General features: G+C 38.6%; 1 long non-coding RNA gene and 1 pseudogene across 1 annotated transcript; both read right to left on the reverse strand.

Moving 5' to 3' along the window:
- Positions 1-749: 749 nt before the first annotated feature.
- Positions 750-5688, reverse strand: LOC119193254. Its single transcript, XR_005113891.1, has 3 exons — positions 5606-5688; positions 1542-1721; positions 750-1276 (listed from the first exon to the last, which is right to left on the reverse strand). It is a non-coding gene; the product is annotated as an uncharacterized LOC119193254 (long non-coding RNA).
- Positions 5689-7495: 1807 nt separating this feature from the next.
- Positions 7496-8391, reverse strand: LOC119193253 (annotated as a pseudogene).
- Between the last annotated feature and the right edge of the window lie 2049 nt (positions 8392-10440).

The raw sequence follows: 10440 nt of genomic DNA on the forward strand, positions 1-10440 counted from the left end.
AAGCAAATCTGTTCTTTAACAAACGACCAAATAATCTTCCCTTACCAGATGATTAATTACCCCTTTAAAGCGGTACCGTTGTATATTTTCCAGTTTAGAAAAATATATATTGCTGCATTTTGTTACATTTTATCGAGTTATTTCAATTATTAGCAAGTCAAACTTGACTATCCTAGAAACCCAAATCAAATGTCACACCTCTTAGGAAAGACTTGATCTAGGTCTCAGGTTATTCGTGTCCTCATTTATCTGCCTAAAAAGGTGAGCCATGTTAAAACTATTTAACTATTGTATGTGACGTTCCGTTAAGAATTAAGGAAAATTAAAAAAACTTATTGCTGCAATAGTTTGTATTCTTAGTGCACATTTGTCTTATTCCAATAATGTACGAAGAGTCCGTAGCAGATTTTTCGTCACTGATTTTAACATGTTAATTTCTTTTTGTTCTAAGCACGCACTTCTAACATTGCTTTTTACAGTTATATATTGAAATAACAAAGTTCAATGTAGTTAAAACATTGGAAATCATATCTCTTTTTCGCTATGAATTATTATAACCAATCAACATTTTTTTAGAATAAAACGTCACACTAGTAAGACATACAGTTGATGCTACCATAGATACGAATCTAAATACATACCTATTTTATATCCATCATCAGCCAAAGACCTCTCATAGCCTGAACCATAGCCAACGAGGCGACAAGATGGTTAAACTAATTATGTTGCAGGTAAATCAAACAAAATAATTAAGTATATAACATAATTTATTAAAGCTAAACATTCTACCAATATGATAACTTCTTATAAAACTCTAAAACTTACAAAACACACTACAATACATACATAAACGTTAAAAATAGTTATGATAAAAAATACTTACCAAATACCTACCGAATATTTATTGCAACTGTTCATTCGTCATCGGTATGTTTTGGTGTTTCTACCATCTATTATATACCTATTTATTACCTCTTTATCCATTTATTTAAGTAGCTATCATAAGATTATAAATATGTATGCGATAACATTGCAATAATTTTATTTGCTAAATAATCTTGCTTTTTATGTCTTTGTCTTGTTTACATGGGGTGTTTACTTTTTATGATATTATGTTACATTTAACTATGGGGTTTCTGCGCATTTACCTGGTAGTCAACTCGCTTTTTTGCCAACACATTATCAACAGCCTTGTCGGGCGGGAATCAATGTCCAAAAGATGGCCTCTGGCATCGACATCGGATGCCGGAGCCATGATCTTGCCATACCCAGCATTCTGCAAATAAAAACTGCTGGCTATAATCTGGGGTAATCTAGACAAGCGAAGACATTTTTACTCAAGTGAATAGGGACCACGGTAATCAGTACGCATGCTGAAAACCAGCTGTCGCTCGTTACGGGAAAAAAGTCTGGCCAGCATAATTTTGACTGTTGTCGGGGGAAACATCGTCGCCAGTTGGTCGACCTAGTAATTGCTAGGCCAGGCTCAGAGAAGTCGCTTTGCCGAGCCGTGAATAAGGAAGGATGGGTATAGTCGGTACCTGGTGAGCGGTCTCGGCCACCACTCCAGCTGTTCCTTGGTGACGCGGAGCTGCGCGTCGAGGCGGGCCAGCGCAGCGCGCAGCTCTTCCACCACAGCTTTCAGCGTGGCCGTCTCCGCCGCGCCCATCGCTACGCGAACCTTCAAATCCGAACATTCGCGCGAACAGCGCTCGCGGTCTCTGCACATGGACAGTAGTCACTGATAAGGAAAACTTCATATTTATCAATTGAAGGTGGGGGACCCGTACTGACCTCTACAAACGAAATATGAAATGCCATGCCGGTAGCACTGAAAAACAGACTTGTTACCACAGCTTTACTCCGTCTATAGATAAAAACGTCTTAATTCAAAACGATGAATAAGGGGGTGAAACATTTTCTGATTTCCTTCATACTTTCATAGTTATCTATACTATTATATAAAGCTGAAGAGTTTGTTTGTTTGTTTGTTTGTTTGTTTGAACGCGCTAATCTCAGGAACTACCGGTCCAAACTGAAAAATTCTTTTTGCGTTGGATAGCCCTATGTTTGTGGAGTGCTATAGGCTATATATCATCACGCTATACCCAATAGGAGCGGAGCAGTAATGGCTAATCTCAGGAACTAGCGGTCCGAACTGAAAAATTATTTTTGTGTTGGATAGCCCTTTGTTCGTGGAGTGCTATAGGCTATATATCATCACGCTATACCCAATAGGAGCGGGGCAGTAATGGCTAATCTCAGGAACTACCGGTCCAAACTGAAAAATTCTTTTTGCGTTGGATAGCCCTTTATTCGTGGAGTGCTTAGGCTATATATCATCACGCTATACCCAATAGGAGCGGAGCAGTAATGGTTAATCTCAGGAACTGCCGGTCCAAACTGAAAAAATATTTTTGCGTTGGATAGCCTTTTGTTTGTGGAGTGCTATATGCTATATATCATCACGCTATGACCAATAGGAGCAGAGCAGTAATGGCTAATCTCAGAAACTAGGAGTTTGAACTGAATAATTTCTTTGTGTTGATAGCCCTTGTTCCTGGAATGCTATATGCTATATATATCATCACGCTATGACCAATAGGAGCAGAGCAGTAATGGCTAATCTCAGAAACTAGGAGTTTGAACTGAATAATTTTTTGTGTTAGATAGCCCTTTATTTGTGGAGTACTATAGGCTGTATATATCATCACGCTATGACCAATAGGAGCGGAGCAGTAATGAAACATGTTGCAAAACGGGGACAATTTATTAGTTTGGAGAGCTTCCGTTGCGTGCGCTGCGCAAACGGTTAGAGTTATGCAACAATGATGTATGACGGGATTGTTCCTCTTAAAAAGTTCTAAAAAATATATTATAAAACAAAGACCTCCACTGCATCTGTCTGCCTGAACGTGTTAAACTCAAAAACTACCCAACTTATTAAGATGAAATTTGGTATGGAGACAGTTTGAGACCCTGGGAAGAACATAGGCTCCCGGGAAACTACTACTTTTATAACGGAAAACTTTAGCCTGAAAAACTTTATAACGCGGGTGAGCCGCGGGCAACAGCTAGTTGTTCATAATCTATATATATAAAAATGAATTGCTGTTCGTTAGTCTCGCTAAAACTCGAGAACGGCTGAACGGATTTATCTTATCTTGGTCTTGAATTTTCGTGGAGGTCTAGGGAAGGTTTAAAAGGTGAGAAAAATTCGAATAACTGCCGGGAAAATCCTCAAAACAGCATTTTTCTATTTCCCATACAAACGTTTTCTAACTAATACGTAGAGTCAATTTGAGCTTTATTGCTATTGTATAAAAGTTCACTGTTGTCTAAGCAATGTAGGTGTGTTCCTAACATCAAAGCAGTGTGCGTTGGAGCACAGAATAATGTAATGTCGCGTTCTGAAACTCAACAAAAGTGATATCGCGGACCCGACTAAATTGAACAGTCACAAAATTTAATATATCATTAGTTATTTGGTTGGCTTCACGATATTATTTCTTTTGTTTTACTTTAAAATGCATGTTTTCGTTATGGACAATTTTTGAGCTACTTTTGCATATCTATACTTATAATAAATCTGTAGAGAGGTCAATTCTGTACATGAAATATATTTCCAAAATAACTGGGGTGATTAGGGATCGATACTGATGCCAAAATGCAATTAGTAAAATTTTGTCTGTCTGTATAACCGTTATAGAAACAAAACTACTCGACGGATTTTAACGAAACTTGGTACAATTATTTTTCATACTCCTGAGCTGGTTATAGTATACTTTTCATCACGCTACAATTAATAGGAGCATAGCAGTGATGGAAAATGTTGGGAAAACGGTAGAAGTTACTCCATTTTTAAGCTTCCGTCATTTCGTGTGCAACCTTAATGGTTAAAAGTTCCTTCGATTTCACCAGGATCCCATCATCAGACCCTGACCGGACAATCGGACCACCTGCATACCACCAAATTAAAAAACATCCCGACAAGTTGAGCACCTTCTCCATTTTGAAACCCGAAATCCACGCGGGCGAAGCTGCGGGCGGAAGCTAGTTTTAAATAAATTAACTATTTTCAGATATTATAATAATCTAGTATCACTATTTTTCTTGTCTAATGACTGTTCATCATCGGGATATATTGAAATCAATAACGAATTGAATAAAAGTCTGTCTCCTTTTCTAGGTAAATAAAAAAGGGATCAATGCCAACGGAATCAAACGAAAAGTTTCTTTTATCATTTGCGTAAAATATTATAATTAATAAAAACAATTGAATCAATGAATAATCACCTTATCAGTTATTGATACTACGTCATTGGTTTTAATTAACTATCTTGTTTGTTTGTAATTTATGCCGGTCGTTTTGAATTAAAGTAATTAAAATTTAGGACAGTCTTTATCGAGAAAATGATATATTATTTTAAATACAACTTTTTTTCCAGATAGTACCTATATAATATATGTATCGACATATATTGACCAGCGTCTGATATTAATAATTCAATATTCATTTACTATGAAACAAATTGCATTAATTAGAAACGCGTTACCATGCCAGGCCGAATTAGTTGTTCAATAAATGCGATTCCATTCTGTGCTTATTAATTCTTGTCGAATCGACGACGGGCCTTAGCTTCAATTTACTGATTACTGCTTGACTGAATGTAGGTTGGTCCCAACCACTGACATTCGCGAACACAGATTTTTTATGTCTTCCTAATAATTAGTACCCGAGCACAAATTTATGCACTACTGTATAGTTAACCTAAATAATAGTTTCGACAAAAATATTTTTTAATGAATTTGAATAGCGCCCTGGTGAGCATATTTGGCACTATAATAAGCCAGTGTGAACATTGTGCGTAAAATTCCTAATAGTCAATCAGGTAACCAAAGTGACGAAAAGTTTAAATGTATGGGAATCGATAGTAAGATTTTTGTAAGTGTACTAAGTGAAAGGTCTGCTCAAACACAGTGACTAAAGTTTATATTACTGTGCAGTGTTTTATTTATAAATATCTATAGGCTAATCTTACGTCAGTTACGATACATTGACGTGCGCCATTATAACGGGTTTTACACTTTATTATCAACTGCAACTTGGACGTACCTACTTCTATTTATATATAATCAAAGCGTATATCATGAAGGAAACTGCTTGATCGTCTTATCATTCACGGTCAGTTTCTTCATTGATAGCGGTAATTGCACAGCACCGGAATATAGTAAAAATTTTCATGTGTTCCCAGGCTGTAAAGCCTGCTGTACACGAGTATAGTAAATAGCATGGTTATACAGTAATTTAATAACTATGTTAGTAACAATACACATTTGATAGAGTGCTGAATTAGATTTACTAAAACTGTTGCATTATTTCAAACTGATGGAGTAGTATGCTAGTTGTCTCTACCTACCTACCCGCGTCCACAGGGTTCAAAGTCGAGGTACTGTTAATGTCGTGTCTACTTTTGTAAAAATTGTTGTGGCAAATTACTATTGAGTAATGTATTTGACACTTTTGTCTTTTATTTTTATTTTACAGTTCATAAAGAACTGTTGGGAGGTCTGATTTATGAAGTAGGTGTAAGGCCATGCTCACTCGTGCTCTGCGCTGAGCAGCTGCCGCGTGTCGTCGAGCGCGCGCTGGCGCTCGTCCGCGGCGCGGCGCAGCGCGGCCGCCTCGCGCTCCGCGCTGCACAGCGCCGCCTCGTGTTTTTTTAATCTATCGTAAAGGATAATATAGTCGCCTCTGATTTAGCACGGAATACAGAAAAAGGAGTGAACACATCTATCCGTCGCCAGGGCACAAAAATGCTTCGAAATCTAAACGCAAATAGCAAAATGCCATCATAATTGTTGTTGTACAAAAGTTCAATTTCAGTAGATGTCACAAGTTGTGGTTTTTAGTGTCCTGTCTTCTATTGTAATATCCTACTTGAGTATCGTTGCATGCAAATGTAATGGTGTAGGACTGCCCCACATGCTGCACTGTTCGCCCGCGGCACAATGGTGTTCGAATGTGTGGTTACCCGGTGGTAGGCGTGGTCGCGGTGCGCACGCGCCTCGGCGCGCGCTCCAGCGCCAGCGCGCGCTCGCAACACGCGGCCGACGCGCGAACACTTTCCAACTCGTTTCGGGCGTTGCGCCAACCTGTCATTATTGCGTATTTTTACATCACAGAGTGACCCACTACACCTGATGGTAATCGGAGTCGGGTCCAAATAGCAGGTCATCTGACGAGAGATGATTACCCTTCGCCAATGGGTACAATTATGCCGGCCTGTCCTGATTCCCTGTGCCATAAATTATTCTGACAGGTCATAACAAGTATGTAACACACCTAAATTATATTTAAGACAGTTGAAGTTAGCATACATTTACAATCATTAGTCTGAGTTATAAAACTGGCCGCACGCGCAGAACGAATCCTAACTTGACTTTGACGACAGCGAGGAGACAGCCAACACACATGATCGACGACTGTTCCCTCTTTTATCAGTAAATCGAACTAACTAATAAAATACGTATGAATGTGATGACCAGAGGCCCCCCCTTAGATTTTCAGACTAACCTATTAGAAGCGGCCTGCTCCAGCGACTTCTTACTAACTTTATAAGTCATTTGGCAAACTAAAACACGTTTAACGTTACTAATAGCGTTCAGTTATAACGTATTCTTCCTACCTATGCTCATTTCTGAAGCGCGGTCTTCGGCGCGCACACGTCGTCCTCCAAGTCGCGCTTCTCCTGGTTGCATAATTTTAAGTCAATAATCAATAAACTGCTTTATTCATCACGTAGGCTTACATAGTTGCACTTATGAAATTCTAGCTTTTGTTCTGGTATCCGTAAAAGTAACGAATCAAAATAATACTTATGTAGAAAATTTAAATCGAAGGGATTTTAAAATTCTATCAATAAAATAATTTTAACCGTTTACTTATTTCCCAATATCAAAAACTACGTCGCTCCATACGTCCACGTCACAGTTCGTTAAGACAAATATAGATATACGTATCACACCTTGACGGTGTTTTACCCCAAATCTTACCTGTTCGAGCACGGCCTTCTCGATGTCTTTGTCTCGCAGCAACTGCTTCAGCCTCTCCAGCTCTCGGATGGCGAGCCGCACTTTCGCGTTGTCGGAGTCCAGCAGCGACTTGACACCTGGATACGGAGTCTCTCGGAGCACCACACCTTGGTGATATAAATTTCAGTGGCGTAAGATTTGAGCCTATGCTACTTCTGAAACGAGGGAAAAGTAATAGTCTCGCTATGTATGTACATAATTTGATTTTAAATTTATAACATTCTATATCTAATAATACTGTTATACTATGCTAAAGTGTTTGTTTTCTACATCGCACATTTCGTGAACGAACTTCGACTCTTCAATGATACGTGAAGCTTGTGAATGTACTTAGGTACAAATAGTCGAAGTCCCAGGCAATTTCTAGTACTATGCATAGAAGATTTGAAATCACCCGATGAATTAGCGATCACCGTCACCAATCACTAAGGATAATGGTTAATGATAAGCAGACCTGCGTCTCGAGGGTTTTGCGCAAACATCGGAGCTCGTCCCGGCGGCGTCTCCACGCGGCTACCAGCATAAACCTGCCGATCCTAGCTGCGGCCTGCTCTTCCGCCACGCCGTGCAGCGGAGACCTGACCACTGGCAGCTCTTTGTCACATCTACCACAAATGAAATCATTATAAAATGGCGCCGTAAATAACATATGACCGTACAAAGTTGGTGCGAATTTCGTTTCCTAAAAAGTATGGGCAAAAGCGCAACTAGTGCGCTAACTTTCGCGGCAGAATATGAATCAAACCTAGGGCCAAGTACTGGAGAGACGATAAAACTAAACAAAACGACGGTAACATTGTAGCTGCGGCGAGGAAAGCAGGTGCGAGAACGTCTCTAATTTTAATCAGGCAAGCTCCTTTTTTGGTTTAGTAAGTGGAGGTGTTGGGCCCTCTCGTATAAACGCGAGCTCCAGGGCAGTTTCCTGGTTTGCCCCCAATTCAAAGCCATCGCATTGTATATTACCTTTCCCTCTTACTCCTCTTGGTAGGCGTCAGGTCTTCAAGGGAAACTGCCTTTGGTCCTATCTTGGCTGGCTGCGGGGTGTTTCTTCCTCTGATCTCCTCCAAGCAGCTCCTGATCCTGGCTAGGTTTGGGCTCGGGCGGCACGACTTCGCCGTAAATTTGTTCACCGGTACCGAGAACAGTTTTCTTCGGATGTGCTGGTTGCATGCGCCTGCCAAGTTAATAATACAATAAATAATTAGTCTGATTTCTTTTGCCTATCCTTATACTGCAGGCTAATTCGCAGAGGCTCTCTAATGCATTTTCTTTTCTTATTTACCCTCCCCGCCCCATCTCGAAATAAGTACTTATTGTCGATGAAACATTTTTGTATTGTTTGTTCATAATATGTAAGCCCGCACGTAAGCTCTGAGAAAATGTATGAAATGTTCGTGTATTAATTATTTTATCCAGCGATTTTCCGATATTAGTAATGAATGTAGGTCATCATCAGGCGACGAAAGTGCGAAATACGGTATATGTATTCCATAATGTTGTACCTACCTATAGAATATTCTTAAGTACAAGCATCATAACCCAAACCACCTCCTGTCCCGGTACACTTCATTACCATACCTTAGAAAAATAAAGTAATGGAACTTCTGATGGCGAACCTAATTTTAAAATATTCATAGAATTGTTTTGGTAGAATTATTAAAAACTATGGGCTTTGGTAAGAACGTGCTATTTTGGGTCACTCTGTCTTATTTAGTCAAGATAAACAATAGTTTCAATATTATATACAAAGCATGCAAGTTCTTCACTATAATATTTATGTAAAATGATTAATCATGTTTGGCCATTATGGCGTACAAAATAATATTATTTTTCTGTTATTGTTTACTTATAATCTATATATATAAAAATGAATTGTTGTTCGTTAGTCTCGCTAAAACTCGAGAACGGCTGAACGGATTTATCTTATCTTGGTCTTGAATTATTCGTGGAGGTCTAGGAAGGTTTAAAAGGTGAGAAAAATTCTATTTTCTATTTCCCATACAAACGTTTTCTAACTAATACGTAGAGTCAATTTGAGCTTTATTGCTATTGTATAAAGTTCACTGTTGTCTAAGCAATGTAGGTGTGTTCCTAACATCAAAGCAGTGTGCGTTGGAGCACAGAATATAATAATGTAATGTCGCGTTCTGAAACTCAACAAAAGTGATATCGCGGACCCGACTAAATTGAACAGTCACAAAATTTAATATATCAGTTATTTGGTTGGCTTCACGATATTATTTCTTTTGTTTTACTTTAAAATGCATGTTTTCGTTATGGACAATTTTTGAGCTACTTTTGCATATCTATACTTATAATAAATCTGTAGAGAGGTCAATTCTGTACATGAAATATATTTCCAAAATAAGTGGGGGTGATTAGGGATCGATACTGATGCCAAAAATGCAATTAGTAAAATTTTTGTCTGTCTGTCTGTATTACCGTTATAGAAACAAAAACTACTGAAGGATTTTAACTTAACTTGGTACAATTATTTTTCATACTCCTGAGCTGGTTATAGTATACTTTTCATCACGCTACAATTAATAGGAGCATAGCAGTGATGGAAAATGTTGGGAAAACGGGAGAAGTTACTCCATTTTTAAGCTTCCGTCATTTCGTGTGCAACCTTAATGGTTAAAAGTTCCTTCGATTTCACCAGGATCCCATCATCAGACCCCGGACCGGACAATCGGACCACCTGCATACCACCATAAATTAAAAACATCCCGACAAATTGAGCACCTTCTCCATTTTTGAAACCCGAAATCCACGCGGGCGAAGCTGCGGGCGGAAGCTAGTATATTGATAAAGATACATAAAATATTATCCATCTGGAAATTCGGGATATACTCGTAGTATTTTTTTCTTCGAGATGTAGTTTTAATTTTCTTTTTAATACATGCGCATTCTGATCCTTCTAACATTTCGGTAGCTATTGAATATTATAGGGGTCATGCAAAAAACACGGCCATGCAAAAAACACTTTTACGCATTAATGTTGCTTTCGAACTACACAAATTGAGAATAGAGTTAACTCACTTGTTAAGTTTAACTATTTATGTCAGATAAGAGTGGAAATAAATATGGATTATTTTTAACAATTATTATAATAAGAATACAGAGAGACGATCACAATAATCATAAATAAACAACCCGCATAATATAGATAATTAAGAACACGTCGTCTTACGTAAACCGCAACATCGAAATTTTGTTTCATTAAAACAAATCGTTTTTCCCCGCGCAACGCGACGTCAGATCGGCGCGCATACATTTGGAGTTAAGTCATTAGTATAGAATGTTACGAACAAGCTGACGCATTCCGCAGTGACCACTACGCGT

This window comes from Manduca sexta, unplaced genomic scaffold (genome assembly GCF_014839805.1).
Source record: "Manduca sexta isolate Smith_Timp_Sample1 unplaced genomic scaffold, JHU_Msex_v1.0 HiC_scaffold_3822, whole genome shotgun sequence".
NCBI classification, from domain to species: domain Eukaryota; kingdom Metazoa; phylum Arthropoda; class Insecta; order Lepidoptera; family Sphingidae; genus Manduca; species Manduca sexta.